General features: G+C 38.2%; 1 protein-coding gene across 10 annotated transcripts in view; it reads left to right on the top strand.

The window, feature by feature from the left end:
* LOC146407135 (uncharacterized) overlaps positions 1–20,457 on the top strand; it is a 975,296-nt gene that overhangs the window by 318,704 nt on the left and 636,135 nt on the right. Inside the window, exon 2 of one of the 10 annotated variants that reach the window (XR_014825609.1) lies at positions 11,725–11,816. The exons of the other annotated variants lie outside the window; for them this stretch is intronic. The gene's annotated coding sequence lies outside the window, so the exon portion shown is untranslated. The remainder of the gene's footprint in view (positions 1–11,724; positions 11,817–20,457) is intronic. 10 annotated transcript variants of the gene reach the window in all.

The raw sequence follows: 20,457 nt of genomic DNA, 5'->3' as shown, positions 1-20,457 counted from the left end.
GCCTATGCCTCAGTTTCCCCAGTACCTCATAAAAGAAGTGCCCAGTGAATGAAGGAATGCATTTAATTTAATTAATTAATTATTATTGTTTTTTTTTACTTTTTGTCTTTTTAGGGCCGCGCCCGTGGCATATAGAGGTTCTCAGGCTAAGGGGTCCAATCGTAGCTGTAGCCACTGGCCTACGCCAGAGCCATAGCAATGCCAGATCCGAGCCACGTCTGTGACCTATACCACAGTTCATAGCAATGCCGGATCCTTTAACCCCCCAAGTGAGGCCAGGGATCAAACCACGTCCTCATGGATATTAGTTTGTCACTGCTGAGCCACAATAGGAACTCGGGGAATGCATTTATTTTAAACATTTTAACAATGTTCAGGCCCAATTTCCTAGGGTTGGTATCATCATTACCACTCCACATTTGTTGATTACTCAAAATGACTACAATATTAATTTTTAGTCTAGGGTTGGCTGTCTTATTGAATAGGCCAGTTCTTTCATTATTTATGATAAGCCAAGGTTCACTCTATTATTTATCTTTGTCACGCCCTTGTTGGAGAAAGTGTGGAGTTGACAGAGTGTTTCACGTAAAGGGTTCTACAATGGTCCTCACAACAATCCTTTAAGGAGAAGCTGTCATTCTGTTCGTAGACAAGGCACTTGAGGCTTATGGAGGCTCTTGGCCTGCCCTGATCCACACTGCAGGGGTGTGGACAGCTGAAACTTGACTTCTTGTTCTCTGAAAGCCTGGTTCAGTAGGTCTTCTGCTCCATTTTACTGCCTCACCCAAATTAAGTGTGGCTATTGCACATTTATTCCTTTAATAATAAAGGTGACTAATTACTAATTTTCTCTCTCTCAATGGTTTAAATTTTTTAACAAATAAACTGCTTTACAGAAATGCATCAAGAAGGAAATTATTGCTATTCTTGAAAAAGAAAGTGATTATTATAATAATGGTAATGATGTGGGCAGGCTGTTCCATTCCCTTAGCAATATTTGATGCCTCACTGCTCATATGTCTTCAAATGTTCTTCCTAAGTCTTCCCATGTTAGGTAATGCTGCTGACATCCTTGGAATCTCAGTGAGAGGATACAGTATGAAAATAAAATTTAATGTCCATTGACAGATGATTGGATTAGGAAGATGTGTTATTTATACACAATGGAATACTACTCAGCCATAAAAATGACGTAATGCCATTTGCAGCAACATGGATGGAACTAGAGACTCTCATACCAAGTGAAGTAAGTCAGAAAGAGAAAGACAAATACCATATGATATCACTTATCTCTGGAACCTAATATACGGCACAAAGCAACCTTTCCACATAAAAGAAAATCATGGACTTGGAGACTAGAGTTGTGGTTGCCAAGAGGAAGGGGAGGGAGTGGGAGCTTGGGATAAATAGATGCAGAATGTTGCCTTCAGGTTGGATTAGCAATGAGATCCTGCTGTGTGACACTGGGACCTCTGCCTAGTCACTTATGATGGAACACGTAATGTGAGAAGAAAGACTGTATACATGTAAGTGTAACTGGGTCACCATGCTGTACAGTAGGAAAAAAAAATATATATATATAAATAAATTATTTAAAAAACTAAATAAAATTTAAAAGTACTTCTTCAAAATTCGGAAGATTGAGGGAAGGGAAAGATCAAATACTTTAGTAAACATGGCAGAGAAAAACAGTTGTAACACACGGTAATTCTAGGATTTACTTCTTTTTAACATTTGTCAGATTCCTCATTTCATGCTCATTCTTGTACCGAATATCACTGCCTCTGAATGTCCTGATCACATAGCTAAAACCAGCCTGACCAACCAGTGTGAAATTTTTACCTAGGATTCAAGAGGTGAGGTGAACCTTCTTTCAGAGCTCCCTGCCAGCTTCTGCACTTGCAGATCTAGAAGCAGACGTTAACAATGTTTTCCATTTTTATTTCTTTCAAGGACTAGCACATGCCTTTATCTGGAGGGGCACTTATGAGAGTTTTAGAGATTGCCTCTGATGCTATTTTTTATATACTATTTTCTGGGTGAAACCAAGGGTAAACACTTTCAAGAATCCTGGAAGCTGTGTAGAGTCCTCCTATTCCAAAGGGCTCTGAACTGACAGCTCAAGTCTGACTTCCCTTCAAGGAGAGGCAAAAGAAGTCCTCTTGGGCCCATGCTGGTGGCCATACTTGGGAGTGATAGGGCCCCTTTTCCCCCAGGCAGCTTGCCATGGATGGAGGGCCTGAGCCCCACCCCAAAGCTGAAGCTGGCAGTCACTCCCTAGACCTCCCTGACGGTTCAAGGGATCCATCAGCTGCTGAGCACAGTGTGCTGTGGAAACCCTCTTGGCAGCTTTGATCCCAACCATGTGTGTTCTTGGATTGGCCTCCAGTGGAAGGAGTGGAATAGTATCATTGAGGCCCAAAGCACCTGGGGAAATGGGAATTCTTTATTACTGGGAGCCAAGAGCAAGGAACTTCAGGGCTCAGAGAAACCTTGATGGCCATCCAGTTCAGCTTCCTATGGTCCATTGCATGGCATCTGGCATGCACATCTCTACAGGTAGAGAGGGAGTATTCTGCTTGATCCCTCCCTTCTCATCCATCATATCCAATCCCATTCCATCCCATCCAGAAACAGTCCAACTTTTTGAAAGTTCTTTATTCAATTCGATAAAATCCAGCAAACCAGTGCTGAGTATATACTCTGGGCCAGACAGTGTATTAAGCACTGAGTACATGCAGTGAACTCCCAAGATATCTACCTCCACGTATCCCAAACTCAACCCTCCTACATTCTCCTCCCTTGTACAGCTATGCTAAAACTTGAAACAGGAATCATGACCATAGGCTCTAGTCTTCTTTGCTGTAGACTTAGCATCCTATGTTCTGTGCTCTGCTCATGTTCCTCATTGTCTATATCCTCTTGAAATTTGCATCTAGAAGGGAACACACATTGCTGGCTTAGGATGAAAAGTATGTCACTGGACTTTATAATGTGGCCCTACAGCAAGATAGTGCCTTAGCCAGGCATATTTCAGAATGTGGATCACAATGTTAATTATAGATGGAACTGAATTTGGGATACATATGAAAAATATCAGAAAGAAGTCTCCACTCTCTCCTACCAGTGTGATACCCCATTATTCCCAACTCCTTTGAAAAGTCAATGATCGGTCTCCAGGGGCTTTTTGAACCTGCTCTGGGTTCTTACTGGGACCCTGTCTCTAGGCAAGGGTCATAACAGTTATGAATTACTTTAGGCCCCAGATGTTCCATTCATACTGTTCCCCAATCTGCTTTGTCCTTGTATTTGCTGTCTTTCTGACAAATACCTCCTAGTGCATGGGGCTGTGGGGAAAGGTTGAAGAAGTAGCTTTTGCTACATCCCTTTCTTTGTATAGAGTAATTCCTGAGCACCTGGATACTCCTGCCCTTCTTAGTTGCAGCCATACTACGGATTCACTTTACTAATGGCTCTGCTCTGTGACTTCCTGCTCCTAGAGTGGGAGATAGTTCTTTCTGACCCTTTTCTCTGCTTCTGGTGGTCTGGTAGCAAGCCAGAGATTGTATGTGGCGTGGTGGGGGAGGTGGTAGCGAGGTTCCATGTCTGATTCCTCCCAAGCATAAAGTATAGGACTCAGCATGCAGTAGATGGCCAGTAAATTTTTATTGAATGAATGAAGGAGTGAATAAAGAGTATTAAGTAACTGATGACCCTGAGGAGGCTGTATTCTCTCTCAGATATCTTTGGAGACCCTCTTGTATTCTAATGGAGACCAAGTTTTAGAGGAGAGCTCTTCTTCCTCAACAGGGAAGGGGAGATGCCGGGCATTTCTGAACCCCTGCTGTGTGCCAGGAACTTTACATTATGCTACCTCGGCAGTTCTCATAGAAACTCTCTGAAGCACATATGTCTGTCCTCATTTTGCAGATGAGGAAACTAAGGTTCTGATTGGTAAATAACTTGCCCAAGGACATAAAGCATATAAGTGGAATGATAGGATTTAGAATACCTCGGTCTGTCTGGTTGTCTTTATATGGCACCAAGATGGCCTCTTGACAGGGTTGTGGTAAGAACTGACTCAGGCCTCTGCACCAGGTCTTTTATCCACAGTTCTTCTCAGAACATGCCCCTGAGCAGGTCCTTGCTGCTTGGCCCTTAGCACCTACTTGATACCAGTGACTTTCTAGGCCATCTAAAACTTGTGGAGGCCTGAGAGCTGCTGCTTATTGTGGTCTGTGGAGCAGATCACATTCTAGTCTACGAGGTGTTCAGCTTGGTTTCCCAGACTGGATGGTGACCATGTGAATATAAATGCGAATAGTCCCCTGGAGAGGCCTGTCCTTCTGTGACTGTAGAGGGCAGGCGGAGCATCTTCTGAATGTTCCTAAGGACATTCATCTTTCCCAACCGAATGATCCGGAGACACTTCTTGCCTTTCTCATCTCTCATTCCAGAGTGATTTGAAGATGAAATAGTTCTAGAAACATCTTAGGCACATATTTGCGCAGTTTATTTGTATAGGCTAAGGCCTCTTTGTGCTGAGATTCCAGGGGCCTCTGGGAGGATTTCAACATAGAATCCTAAGAGTATGGCCTGCATATCCAGACAGGCTTGGGTTCAAGTGCTCCAGAGTGATGCTAGGACCAGTGCTTAACAGTGGCCTCAATTTCTTTTTCTGAAAAACAGGGGTATAAAGATACCTACTGGAGTACATTAGAGTACCCAGGTGGCTTGGCAGGTTCTGGCATTGTCACTGTCATGGCTCAGGTCACTGCTGTGATATAAGTTCAGTCCTTGGCACGGGAACTTTTATATGATGTAGGTGCAGCCAAAAAAAAAAAAAAAAAAAAAAGAGAGAGAGAGAGAGATACTAAATAAATGTATTAGCATTGTTGTTGAGTTGAAGCCAGAGGATCCTTTAGATGTCAGCTTATGATTTGACTATTTTCCAATTCACCTTTATATAGTATTTTTTTTAAAACTTAAGGTGGGCATTATTGGTATTGCTATTACTCATATACATCATGGAAACACAAAATCCTAAAAGACATTCAGTGAGTTACCATCTTTCTTTTAGTGCAGAAGAGTGGATTGGTAAAGAGTGGTAAGTTTCTGTAGTCATTTCAGCCCTTGAGCAATTTATTATCTCTATGCCTCAGTTTATTCATCTATAAAAAGGATAATTCCCCTCATGGGGTTAGTTACAAGGATTAATTGAGTTAATGCCGTAAAGCATTTGGGTTAGGCACAGAGTGAGCACCCACTTGAACCTAGCTAGAAGGACACCTGGCTGGCATGCAGAGAGCTAGGACTCAAAGTCATTTCTGATTCTACACCCTGTGTACTCTCTGCTGCCCCGGACCAACCCTCACCAAAATGCTACTTTCAAAATAAAAGACTTTGGCATGTTCCAGCCTAGTAGGCTTCCTGTTTTCTACTCCCCAACTCCTGTTTTTCCACCTCTCTTGCCTCCAACCCCCAACCTCCTGCTTTATCTGTTTTTAATAGATGAGAAAATCCAGAAAGGTTAAGTAGCTCTTAACCAAGTTTGTGGCAAACCAGGATTACCATCTAGGGCTCTGACTTCTAGATTGTTACTCTTTTAGTGAGCCTATTATCTAAAAATTAAGAAAGGAATGAGATACACCCACACAGAGAGTGAAATAACATATCTTGAATTTCATTCCTGCCTCCAAATAATGCTCATAACTCTTGTGATCCATAATTCATTTCAACAGTTCGGATTTCTTCAAGTATGGTTCAACATATATTAATAGTGGCAAGTAAATAAGGTTTGGAGTCTCCATGGGAGAAGCGCTTCTTTAGAAGTTCTGCATGACTGAGCTGCTGCACATGCTCCTCCTGGACCGTGCCTGGAATTCCGGATTACATTTTTTTAGTTTCACATCCCCTTTGCCTCCCCAAGGGTAGGACAAGTGCAGGCTGAGGTGGTGAGATCCTTGTGTCAGATAGGAGGAAGATGGTCCCAGTGGCTCCTTGGAGAGTGTGCTGAGGAATGCTGGCTCACATGCTGGAATTCCCAAATAAAAACAAACAGAGAAATCTATCATCACATTAGTGTAGAGTTTTTACTTCTCAAGCATTAGATTTCCTGGAGCCTGTCTCCTTGTGCTACAGCACACAGTGTTCGTGTGAGTAGGAACTCCTAGTGACAAGAGAAGATATATGGGTAAGCTTGAAAATAACTTTGGCATTCACAATGGCCCTATAGCATTAAACCTTAGCCTACCATTGCAGTTTACCTTGCTTGAGGTCCCATTATGCACCCTGTGTTCCAGCCAAGGTGAATGGCTCATCCTGTCCATGCCCCAGTGGACTCCCTGCCTTTCCTTAGACAGGTCTCTTTCCCTGGAACATCTTCCTCGAATACCTGAACTCTTCATCTCTACTAGCCTGATTCTTTCCAGTCTTCAAGATGTAACTCACATGCTGCCTTCTGACATCCTGTCTGATCTCTGGAAGTGATGCTTCTTCTTCTAGCCACTCAAAGGCTTGTCTCATTATTCATTCAACAAATATTGAGTTCTTCCCATGAAGCAGGTACCTACATGTTTGAGGTACTTCAGTGAATGAAGAATCTTGACCTTGGGAGTTTTCCTTCTGGTATCTCCCTTAATTTGTTGCTAGTGCTGGACATATGTAGTCCTCCTGACAGACACTATGCCACTCAAGGTCAAGTTCATATCACGTCTGATACCTCTGCGTATCCTTTCAATAGCTATTTATTGCTCTTCGTATGAGCATGGAAGTGCTGAGCATTCTCTACTTGACCTTTGGATCCAAACTCTCTTCATATTTTTTTTCCATCTGGCATTCTCTATTCCTGCTTTCTCTTGGTCTTGTCTACTTACTCTGCCATAGTGCCTTTACACATGCTTTCCTTCTAAATGGAATGCTCTTCCCTCTCCTCTCTACTCTGTACCTTCAAATGTCAGTTGACGTGTTACTTCCTAAGGAGAGATTCCTTGGCCTTCCTGGCTAAATTAAATGCCCTGACACTTTATGATATCATAATTTCCAGTTTGCTTATATCTGTGACTATTTCATTAATTTCTGTCTCCCATTTCAGATGCTTACCATATGCTCAGATGTAGATGTACATATTTCAGAAAGACTTGTAAAGGAGGTCTAGGCCTCTTGGAGCTCTGTTTATATTGCACCAATGAAGGATAAGTGGATGTCCCTGAAATATTCACTTGAGGGATACAGAGTTTTACCTAAGACTTTGCAGTCAGTGTAGAAGACTAGTCTAAATGGAAGATAAAGTTTTCAAGTGAGAGAAAAAAGTAACATTGGATAATAATTCTCTCCTCTTTTGCTATTTGCTCTTTGAAGAAAACAATAGTAATATCATACGTTTATAAATAAAGGAAAACAGCTGTCAGTTTAAAAAGCAAATTCACATATGTTAGCTTATTTTTATTATTATAACAGTCAAATGAGAATGATATTATTCTTTTTTTTAACAGATGAGGAAATGGAGGCTCAAAAATCCATACCCAAGAATGTGTGGCTATTGTATAAGTCAGGATGGTATAGGTTGTGCTGCAGTAACAAGAATTCCAAAACCTCTGAGCACAACAAAGTTTTGTTTTTCACTCGTGCTATTTGTACATTGTGTTTTTGCTAGGGGACTCTGTACCATGACTCATTCAAACAGACAGCGTTGTCTTCTACCTCTGTGCCTTTCCCCATGCTGTTCCTTTTACCTGTAATCCTCTTCTTCTTTCTCTAGCTAATAAACTTCTACTTGTTCTTTAAGACTTAAATCAAGCTTGCATTTTCTTGAAAACTTTCCCTGAATTGGGCTGAAATGGTTCTGAACCTGACATTCACATAGTTTTTTGCATTTATGCCATCAGATTATGCTGCATTTGATGGTTTACTTGACTATCCCCACAAAGTAGACTGTGTGCATCTTGGAGATAAGTACTGTACCTTGGTTATTTTTGTGTTCTTAGTGCCATTCATGGGGCTAGACTTCAAATAAATGCTAACTGAATGAAGAATTACATGGTTGAGAGTTTAGCCTGAGAGAAATTTGAGAATAATAGGCTTTCCATTGTACTCATTTGTGCTATAGTTCCAGTATAATGTTTAATTTTGAGAAACTGGACCCTGTGAGGCATGTTCATTTGATTTACCTGTAAATTGTATTCCAGAGTAGTGGAGCCATATTAAGCTGTTGATCAAGATCTTTAAGAATGCCATTTAAAGTCTGATGAAAAGCTACCAAATAAAACTTTTTCAAACTAATTCATACACGGCTTCTTGCTCCTGGTGATAGTAAATCACCAAAACTAACTACACCTTTTTTTTTTTTTGGTCTTTTTAGGGCCACATCTGTAGCATATAGAGGTTCTCAGGGTAGGGGTCAAATCGTAGCTGTAGCTGCTAGCCTGTACCACAGCCATAGCCACAGGCTCAGCAACACCCAGATCCGAGCTTCAGCTGTGACTTTCACCACAGCTCATGGAAATGCTTGGATCCTTACCCACTGAGTGAGTCCAGGGATTGAATCTGCTTTGTCATTGATACTAGTCGTATTTGTTTCTACCGATCCATGACAGGAACTCCAAAACTAACCACATCTTAAGACCACTACATCTAAATAAATTTTAGTAAAATTTAACTTAGTTTTCTTAGGAGTTAGTTGTATCTTTTTTATTGCTTTTGGTTAGCTTGATACATTATTTTTCTTTTCTGTCACAGCTCTGGACTTTGACAAGTCATTATTTATAATTTTGCAAGTCTCTTTGGTAATATACCTGTTGAATGATTAATTACAAAGGTTTAAAATATGAACTTTCACTGAATGGGGGAAGTGCTTTTTAAATAAGTTTTCTTATCAAATCCCATTAGCATCATATCCGATATGGAGTAGTTGTTAGAAAGACAGTGGACAAAATTTCCAGGCTCACTCCAAAACTGATACGGGCATTTCAGCTTTCGAAGCCTGTGATTTAAGTGGGCACTGCAGGTGTGGTAGACTTAGATATTCCTATGTGGGCACACTCAGAATATGAATGTGGTCAGAGAAACAGGCTTTCTTTTTGAACCCTAGACTGAACCAGAGCCTGGATTGCTAGAGCATCTATGATGTTTACAGGTCCTCTGGTTTTTTCTTAGGTTGCCAAAGCAGGAGAATGAGTCTGTTTTTGGAGTTGAAACACTGGAGTCCAGACCCTCTTTTTTCCTGTTTGTTTTGTGGAATAACAAGAGGAACCTTTACTTTTCTGCTGGTCAGCAGCCTCTGGCTCAGGGTTAAATAGACTGAAAATGTCAGAAGGAGGGAATGGTTTTCAATTAAAGTGAATTTTTGTCATGCAAATGTTCCTGATGCATGGTCCTCTGTGATCCTGGGCAAGTTGCTTGTTTTCTGAGACTTCATCTTGTTTGTTAAAAAGAGGAAGGTAACATTTACCATACAGGGAGTGGCATTTGTAAAGTGTCTGGCCATATTCATGCTTACTAATGGTCAGTTTTTCTTGCAGTCTTTCTCTAGTGTTTGGGATGGGAGAGACTGATTTAGTAACCATTTAGTAACCATTCCTCCAGTCCTTGCAACTCTCAACACACACTAAGCCACTCATGAAAGGGACAGGAGAGGCCATCTGGGTCAACCCCAGCACCTAGTATGTGAATCTGAGTGGGGCATTGTGTTATGTCTCTTCAAAGGCTGACATGTTATGGTTAAGAGTCCTTACATGGAATATTGGATGACTGAAATGTTGACTGATACTGGGAAACTTAAAAAATTTTAATTTTATTTCCATTTGTTATTGTCATTGTGATTCCTTATTCCACTAAAAACCAAAATTAGAAATTTCATGGTACTACTATAAAGAATCTTTTTTTTAAATTTATTTTTATTTTTTATTTTCCCACTGTACAGCAAGGGGGTCAGGTCATCCTTACATGTATACATTACAATTACATTTTTCCCCCACCCTTTGTTCTGTTGCAACATGAGTATCTAGACATAGTTCTCAATGCTATTCAGCAGGATCTCCTTGTAAATCTATTCTAAGTTGTGTCTGATAAGCCCAAGCTCCTGATCCCTCCCACTCCCTCCCCCTCCCATCAGGCAGCCACAAGTCTCTTCTCCAAGTCCATGATTTTCTTTTCTGAGGAGATGTTCATTTGTGCTGGATATTAGATTCCAGTTATAAGTGATATCATATGGTATTTGCCTTTGTCTTTCTGGCTCATTTCACTCAGTATGAGATTCTCTAGTTCCATCCATGTTGCTGCAAATGGCATTATGTCATTCTTTTTTATGGCTGAGTAGTATTCTATTGTGTATATATACCACCTCTTCCGAATCCAATCATCTGTCGATGGACATTTGGATTGTTTCCATGTCTTAGCTATTGTGAATAGTGCTGCAATGAATATGCGGGTGCACGTGTCTCTTTTAAGTGGAGTTTTGTCCGGATAGATGCCCAAGAGTGGGATTGCAGGGTCATATGGAAGTTCTATGTATAGATTTCTAAGGTATCTCCAAACTGTTCTCCATAGTGGCTGTATCTTTTGAAGGTATTTTATTAGCCAAATGAAAGATTACAGAGAATATCCCAAGGACTTTGCTTTCGCATATGAGATTGGAAGGTAGATTTTTATAAGGGATATTCATCCAAATGCCTTTCTGACTCCTCCCAAATGTTCCAGCTTGTCACAGCTTCGGTCATCCCTAAAAAATGTTTTCTTTTGGCATTTTCTTCCATCCATATGAATTTAAAGCTTAAAAGTGCAAAGAAAAAATAATGATCTAAGTTCTAGGACAATCTAAAAAATTCTTAATAGTTCTTGCTTAAAATAACAGGGAAAAAAATGTTATTTCTTTCCCTGTTCAACAATTTTTTTTTAAATTAGAGTGTAGCTGATTTACAGTTGTGTCCATTTCTACTGTACAGTATAGTGATCCAACTCTCTCTCTCTGTATATATATATATATTTTTTTTCTTTTTATCATATCATCTTCCATCATGTTCTACCTCAAGAGACTGGACATAGTTCCCTGTGCTATATAGTATGGCCCCATTGTTTATCCATTCCAAATGTAATAATAGTTTGGATCTACCAGCCCCAAACTCTCCATCCATCCCACTTCCTCCCCCTTCCCCCGCTGGCAAACACAAGTCTACTCTCTCTGTCTGTGATCTGTTTCTGTTTTGTAACTAGGATCATTTGTGCCATATTTCAGATTCCACATATAAGTGATATGTTCAACTTTAATATAAAGAGATCACTCTCAGGTTAGAAGGATTTTTAATATCTCCCAGACTTTCCTATATTTATTGAATACTTTTTTGAATATGAAGCACTGGACATTTGTATATGAAACACTTATAAAATTTTTTTCTTTATGGTCAGTTTCTACTCTTATAATAATTGTGGTTGGAAAAGATGCTTGGTAGGATTTAAATTTTCTTAAACTTACTGTGGCCTAACATGTGATCTGCCCTGAAGAACGTTCCATGTGTGCTTCAAAAGAATGTGTATCCTGCTGCTTTTAGGTGAAATGATCTCTATATATCAATTCAGTCCATTTGGTTTGATGTATTATTTAAGGCCTGAGTTTCTTTATTGATTTTCTGTCCAGATAATATATTCATTCATGTCAGCAAGATGTTAAAAGTCCCCTACTATTATTGTGTTACAATCAATTTCTCCTTTTATGCCTGTTAATATTTGCAGAATACCCAAACACATGAAGCCTAAACAATATACTCCTAAATAACCAATGGACCACTAAAGAAATCAAGCAGGAAATCATAAGATATCTAGAGGTAAATGAAATGAAATCATGATAATCCAAAACCTGTAGGATTCAGTAAAAGCAGTTGTAAGAGAGGTTTAGAGCAATACAAATTTACCTGAGAAAACAAGAAAAATCTCATAAACAACCTAACCTTACACCTAAAGCAACCAGAGAGAGAAGAACAAACAAAATTCAAAGTGAGGCAAAGGAAAATAGCATAAAGATCAGAGCAGAAATAAATAGAGACTAAAAAAAATTGAAAGGATCAATGACATTAAAAGCTGGCCCTTTGAAAACATAGGTAAAATTAATAAGCCTTTAGCCTGACTCAGGACAAAAAGGGAGAGGGCCCAAACCAATCAAATCAGAAATGGAAAAGGAGAAGTTACAAATGACACTACAGAAATGTAAAGGATCATAAAAGACCTTCACAAACAACTGTACATCAATAAAGTGGACAATCTAGAGGAAATGGACAAATTCTTAGAAAGGTATACTCTCCCAAGACTGAAACAGGAAGAAATAAAAGGTATGAACAGACCAATTATCAGTTCTGAAATTGAATCAGTAATAAAAACAATTATAAGTCCAAGACCAGATGGCTTCACAGGTAAAGTCTACCAAGCATTTAGAGAAAAGTTAACACGTGTCCTGAAACTATTCCAAAAATTGCAGAGGAAGGAAAACTTCCAAAAGTCATTCTATGAGACTACCATCACCCTGATACCAAAAGCCAGACAAAAATATCAAAAAAGGAGAAATTTACAGGCCAATATCACCAATGAACATAGATACAAAAATCCTCAACAAAATACCAGCAAACCAACTCCAGCAATACATTAAAAAGATCATATATCATAATCAAGAGGTATTTATCCCAGGGATGCAAAGATTTTTCAATATTCACGAATCAATCGGTATGATACATACCACATTAACAAACTGAAGTATAAAAACTATATGATCGTCTCAATATATGCATAAAGAGCTTTTGACACAAGCACCTATGGTCAGCTAATTGATAACTAAGGAGGCAAGAACACACAGCAGAAGGATATTCTCTTCAATAAATGGTTCTGGAAAAACTGGAGAGCTACATGTAAAAGAATAAAAATAGAACACTATCTAACACCATACACAAAATTAAACTCATGTGGATTAAAGACATATGTATAAGCCCAGATATTATAAAACTCCTAGAGAAAAATATTGGCAGAATGCTCTTTGACATAAATCTCAGCAACATCTTGTTTTAGCCACCTCCTAGGATAATGACAATAAGGATATAAATAAGCCAATAGGAACTAATTAAACTCAAAAGATCTTGCACAGTAAAAGAAACCATTAAAAATTAAAAAGACAACCCATAGAATGCGAGAAAATCTTTGCAAACAATGCAACAGACAGGGCCTTATATCCAAAATATGCAAACAACTAATACAACTCAACAAACAACTCATACAACCCAACAACAAAAAAACAAACAACTCAGTTGAAAAATGGGCAGAAGACCTAAATAGACAATTCTCCAAAGAAGACATCCAGATGGCCAATAGGCACTTGAGAAAAGGCTCAACACCACTAATTGTTAGAGAAATGCAAATCAAAGCTACAATGAGGGGAGTTCCCATCGTGGCTCAGCGAAAATGAATCCAAATAGGAAACATGAATTTGTGGGTTCAATCCCTGGCCTCGCTCAGTGGTTTAAGGTTATGGTGTTGCCATGAGCTGTGGTGTAGCTCACAGATGTGGCTTGGATCTGGCTTTGCTGTGGCTGTTGCATAGGCTGGCAGCTATAGCTTTGATTAGGCCCCTAGCCTGGGAAACTCCATATGCTGTGGGTGTGGCCCTAAAAAAAAAGACAAAAGACAAAAAAAAACCAAAAAACAAAAACCAAAAAACCGGAAAACAAAACTACAATGAGGTACCATCTCACAGCGGTCAGAACGGCCATCATTAACAAGTCATCAACAAATTCTGGAAAGAGTGTGGAGAAAAGGGGACTCTCCTACACTACTGGTGGGAATGTAAATTGGTACAACAGTGTGGAGGTGCCTCAGAAAACTAAATATAGAACTACCATATGACCCAGCAATCCCACTGCTGGGCATATATTGGGAGAAAACTTTCCTTGAAAAAGATACATGTATCTGTATGTTCATTGCAGCACAGTTCACAATAGCCAAGACATGGAAACAACCTAAATGTCCATCAACAGACGAATGGATTAAGATGTGGTTTTACACACAACAGATTTCTACTCAGCCATAAAAAAGAACGACATAATGCCATTTGCAGCAACATGGATGGAACCTAGAGACTCTCATGCTAAGTGAAATAAGCCAGAAAGAAAGACAAACACTGTATGATATAACTTATTTGTGGAATCTAAAATATGGAACAGATGATCCTAGCTACCAAAAAAAAAAAAAAAAAAAAAACAACAAAACCCCAAAACCTAACAAAAAAACAGATCATAGCCAAGGAGAGCAGACTTGTGGTTCTGGGGGTGGGGGGTGAGGGGGAAGAGGGAGTGGAATGGATAGTCCTTTGTGGGTTTTTGGATGAAAACTCTTATATTTGGAATGGATGGGCAGTGGGGCCCTCTGGTACAGCATGGAGAACTCTATGTGATTGGGTCACTCTGCTGTATGACAGAAATTGAAGAAACACTAAATCAACTTTAATACAAAAAAATTAAAAAAAGACCTTTTTACAAAATTCAATACCCATTTCTTTTTTTTTTTTTATTTTCCCACTGTACAGCAAGGGGGTCAGGTTTCAATACCCATTTCTGATAAAAACTCCAGAAAGTGGGCATAGAAGGAACCTATCTCAACATAATAAAGGCCATATATGACAAACCCACAGCTAACATCATACTCAGCAGTGAAAAGCTGAAAGCATTTCCTCTAAGATCAGGAACAAGACAAGGATGTCCACTCTTGCCACTTTTACTCAATATAGTTTTGGAAGTCCAAGCCATGACAGTTAGAAAAGAAAAAGAAGTAAAAGGAATTTAAACTGGAAAAGAAGAAATAAAACTGTTGCTGTTTGCAGATGACATGATACTATGCATACAAAAGCCTAAAGATGCTATCACTAGAGCTCATCAATGAATTCAGTAAAGTTGTGGAATATAAAATTAATATGCAGAAATATCTGGCATTTCTGTACACTAACAACAAAGTATGAGAAAGAGAAATTAAGGAAACAATCCCATTTACCATTACATCAAAAAGGATAAAGATTTAGTAATAAACCTACCTAAGGAGGCAAAAGACCTGTAGTTGGTGAGCTGTAAGGAGCCAATGAAAGAAATCGAAGATGACACAAACAGATGGAAAGATATACCATGCTCTTGGATTGGAAGATTCAATGTTGTTAAACTGATTATACTACTCAAGGCTATCCACAGATTTAATGCAATCCTTGTCAAAATATCAAAGGTACTTTTCACAGAACTAGAGCCAACAATTTCAAAATTTGCGTGGAAATAAAAAGACCCTGCAAGCCAAAACACTTTAAAGAAGATCAGATCTGGAGGAATCAGGCTCCCTGGCTTTGGACTATACTGCAAAGCTACAGTCATCAAAACAGTGTGGTACTGGCATAAAAACAGACATATAATCAGTGACACAGGATAGAGATCCCAGAAGTAAACCCATACATTTATGATCAGTTAATCTATTGTGAAGGAGGCAAGTATATACAATGGAGAAAATACAGTTTCTTCATTAAGTGGTACTGTGAAAAACAGACAACTACATGTAAAAGAATGAAATTAGAATATTCTCTAACATCATACATAAACCCAAAATGGATTAAAGACCTAAATGTAAAACTGGATAAAATTTCCTAGAGGAAAACATAGGCAGAATACTCTTTGACAAAAAGAACAACAATATTTTTTTGGATCTGTTTCCTAAAATAAATAAAGGAAATAATAGTAAAAATTAAAAATGGGACCTAATTAAACTTAAATAATTTTGCCCAGCAAAGGATGCCATCAACAAAATGTAAAAACAACCTACTCAATGGGAGAAGATATTGGCAAATGATATAACTGATGAGGGATTAATATTCAACATATATAAACAGCTCATACAACTCAATTTAAAAAAACCCAGTTTAAAAATGGGCAGAGGATCTGAACAGACATACTTCCAAAGAGGAAATGCAGATGGCCAACAGGCAGGTGAAAAGATAGTCACCACTGCTAATCATCAGGGAAATGCAAATCAAAACTGCAATGAGATATCACCTTACACCTGTCAGTATGGCTATCATCAAAAAGAACAAAAACAACAAAAGTTGGCAAAAATATGGAGAAAAGGGAATTCTCAGACACTGTTGATGGAAATGTAAATTGGTATAGCCCCTGTGAAAAACAGCATGGACTTTCCTTAAACACTAAAAATGGATTTACAATATGATCTAGCAATCCCATTGCTGGGCATATATCCAAAAAGATGAAATCTCTAATTTGAAAGATACATACACCTCAGTATTCTTAGCAGCATTATTAACAATAGTGAAGATATGGAAGCCTAAATGTTCATCAATAGATGAACTAATAAAGAAGAATGGAATACTACTTAGCCATAAAACATAAAAAAAATTTGCGGTTTGTGGCAACATGGAGTTTGAGGGTGTAGTGAAATGTCAGACAGAGAAAGGCAGCTATTGTATGATGTCACTAATATGCAGAATCTAAAAAATAAAACAAACTAGTGAATATAACAAAAAAGAAGTAGACTTATGGGTATAGAGAACAAACTAGTGATTATCAGTGGGGAGATGAGGAAGGGGTATAGGGCTGGGGGAGTGGGAGGCACAATCTATTGAGTGTATGACAGGCTACAAGGATGTATTATATAATACGAAGAATAGGGCAAATATTTTGTATTATCCCTAAATGGAGTGTAAACTTTAAAATCGATATAACTCCCCCCCTTTTTTCTAAAAAGTTGTCATGCCCTTCTTCCTTAAGGGAACAAAAAATCCAAATAGCAATGTATATATCAAAACCAAAATAAAGTAGCATTTAGTGTGAACATGTAGCATATCTAATTTAACCACAGAATGTTAGCCATCACTGTACATCAAAACTGTTATATGAACAAGCCATAAGTAACTTTAGCATTCCTCTAGTCTTTCAAACATATATTTATTTAGATATAGTTAGTATGCAATTCAGATTACTTTGATTTTGAGAGAACTATAAGCACTGTTGGATAAAATCTCTACAAATTAACATTCTTTGGGTGAATCCAAATTCTTGGCATGAAATATGAAGGATAAATTTTGAAATCCTATTTTCTTCTTTTTTTCCCTCCCTCCCTCCCTCCCTTCCTTCCTTCCTTTCTCTGTTGCTCCCTCCCTTCATTTTTTCTTTTCTTCCTCCCTCCCTCCCTCCCTCCCTTTATCCTTCGTTCCTTCTCTCCCTCTCTCCCTTCCTTCATTTTTTTTTCTTCTTCAGGTTTTTGAGTGCTTGGTCTCAGAGAGATGTGGTACATTTCTAAAAAAGGATATCTCATTCACTGATTGATGGCACTAGTTCATCAGCTATAATATTTTCACTAACTTCAGGTTGTCATGAAAACTGTCCCAAACTTGGAAATAGGCAAATGAGGATACTATATCTTCTGTCATTACACTGTCAATGAAGTTCAATAGTCTTTCTATTAACTGAGCTATACTATAGCTGTGTAGGAACACCAGGATGATTTCTAGATTTTTGTTTGGTAGAGAGGCAAACACTTCCTATTTGGTGGAAAAGATAGCCCCAAAGATCAAGGGTTATGGCCTTGTGGGACAATGGCCAGTTTTGCATCTAATGCAGAAATCTCTTATTGCCTATGTGTACCTAACTTCTCAAATAGTAGTTATAACACATTAGTTTCTTCATCCTTTCATTTTGTATTTATTAGAGTCTGAAAATTTACCTTAACAGTATGTGTGATGTTTTACTTAACTTTTAAAAAAAGTATGTTTTATTCATATTGGTAGAATTAATCTAATGAAATCCAGTGAGCTACAAGTAGCATTGACTGATCTCTAGGAGCCAAGGTGATCTACAGAAATTACCATACATTGTTTTATACCTGGTATGTACTCAATGAATGTCTTAATTGATGCTGTTATTATTTCTAATGGAAAAAGAACTAGTGGGAGTCCAGCTCAATGTGAAGTATTCATATCTGGTGGTGCAGTTAGCTTTAAGCTAACTGTTGCTATCTTGGGCCAGAGGTTGGAGGTAGGAAGGAAGTACTGTGGGAACATAGATAAGCAAGTCTAAACAAATTCCCTGTATATTAAGATATATTTTAACATATATTTAAAAGAAGAAAAGGCCAGCAAGTAAATATTTTGATTATGAAACCACATGCTTATGAAAATAAGGGTATAAATACATTCGAGAAACTTTGAAAGAAACTGATACTGGAGTATGTTTGAAGATAAAATAACCATTAAAAACTTGAAAATTTTAACACTCTCTTTCTTAAAAACAATTTTAGAACCTCTTCTCATTAGATTTTAAAAGCAGTGAGAATTCTCTCATGAGAGATTCATGAAAATTAAGAGCTTAATAATTTTTCAAAAATGAGCTCTTTCAAGAGGCTCATCTATACCAGAGTTGCCTAAGGACAGTAATAAAAATACAAATTCCTAGCCCTAGTCCAAGACTTACTGAATTAGAATCTTTAGAGAGTAGATCCAGGAATGTAAGTGTGTGTGTGTGTGTGTGTGTGTGTGTGTATGTGTGTGTGTGTGTTATGAACTTTGAAACTTTGACATGGCCCTAGGGGATTTGGATACCCTCTGAGTCTGGAACCACTGGTGGGGAGATCATTGTATAGATGGGCATCTGAGGTCTGCAGCAGTCCAGGAGCTTTGCTGATTTTTTTTTTTTGTCGAAGGCTTCTTTTGTTGGCATATCTCAGGCACCACTGTGCATCTTTCGGAACCCAATGATCCTTATGTAAAGTTACTCTATTGAGGGGAAGTGAGCTGTACCATTATCCCAAGGGCCCAATATTGGGTGAGTATGAACTTAAATCTCTTTACTTTAGAATACTGTAAACCAGCTATAATGGAAAAAAAATCATTAAATAAAAACAAAAAGCTACTTTGTGTGTTTATCTGCCTTCTTAGGAACTCTACCACTATGGAGAGTAAAAACCACTAACACATTTCCAGAATGTACAAACTTTCTGGAAGGCAAGTTGGCTTTACCAATAAGAAGCCTTAAAACTGATTGTGTTCTTTGACTCTTTTATTCCACTTTTTCCAATATGTTCTAACAAAAACCAACAATCAGAATTGTGTAAATTCATGTTTCTTAAAAGTTACTCTTGGCAATTTTTTTTAATTGCTCTTTTTATTTTTAATTTTTATTTTTTAATTACTCAATGAGTTTATTACATTTATAGTTGTACAGTGATCATCACAATCCAATTTTATAGGATTTCCATCCCACAACCCAGTGCCTCCCCCAACCTCCTGAATTGTCTCTTCCGGAGACCATAAGTTTTTCAAAGTCTGTGAGTCAGTATCTGTTCTGCAAAGAAGTTCATTGTATCCTTTTTTCAGATTTTACATGTCAGTGAAAGCATTTGATGTTGATGTCTCATTATCTGACTGACTTCACTCAGCATGATAATTTCTAGGTCCATCGTGTTGCTAAAAATGCTGGTATTTCGTTCCTTTTAATGGCTGAGTAATATTCCATTGTGTGTATGTATCACCTCTTCTTGATCCACTCCTCTGTCAGTGGACATTTAGGTTGTTTCCATGTCTTGGCTATTGTAAATAGTGCTGCAATGAACATCGGAGTACATGTGTCTTTTCAAGTCATGGTTTTCTCTGGATAGATGCCCAGGAGTGGAATTGCTGGGTCAAATGGTAGCTCTATTTTTAGTTTTCTGAGGAATCTCCATCCTGTTCTCCACAGTGGTTTCACCACTTTACAATCCCACCAACAGTGTACTTGGGTTCCTTTTTCTCCACACCCTCTCCAGCACTTCTTGTTTGTAGACTTTTGGATGATGGCCATTCTGGCTGGTGTAAGGTGGTACCTCATAGTAGTTTTGATTTGCATTTCTCTAATAATGAGTGATGTTGAACATCTTTTCATGTGTTTTTTGACCATCCATATGTATTCTTTGGAGAACTGTCTGTTTAGAACTTCTGCCCATTTTTTGATGGGGTTGTTTGATTTTTTTGGTATTGAGCTGCAGAAGGTGTTTATAAATTTTGGAGATAAATCCCTTGTTAATCGATTCATTTGCAAAGATCATCTCCCATTCTGTGTGTTGTCTTTTTGTTTTGTTTAGGGTTTCATTTGCTGTGCGGAAACTTTGAAGTTTAGTTAGGTCCCATTTGTTTATTTTTGTTTTTAATGTCATTACTCTAAGAGGTGGATCTGAGAAGATGTTGCTGTCCTTTATGTCAGAAAGTGTTTGGCCTATGTTTTCCTCTAAGAGTTTTATACTATCTGGTCTTATATCTAGGTCTCTAATCCATTTTGAATTTATTTTTGTGTATGGTGTTAGAAGTGTTCTAATTTTATTCTTTTCCATGTGGCTGTCCAGTTTTCCCAGCACGACTTATTGAACAGGCTTTCTTTTCTCCACTGTATATTCTTTCCTCTTTTGTCATAGATT

The sequence above is a fragment of the Sus scrofa genome, chromosome 1 (assembly GCF_054392235.1).
Source record: "Sus scrofa isolate SSC_HxYL_T2T_F1_AM1 chromosome 1, Sscrofa_HxYL_maternal_Yorkshire_Landrace_v2.0, whole genome shotgun sequence".
NCBI classification, from domain to species: Eukaryota; Metazoa; Chordata; class Mammalia; order Artiodactyla; family Suidae; genus Sus; species Sus scrofa.
This window is presented reverse-complemented; position numbering and strand designations above follow the sequence as displayed.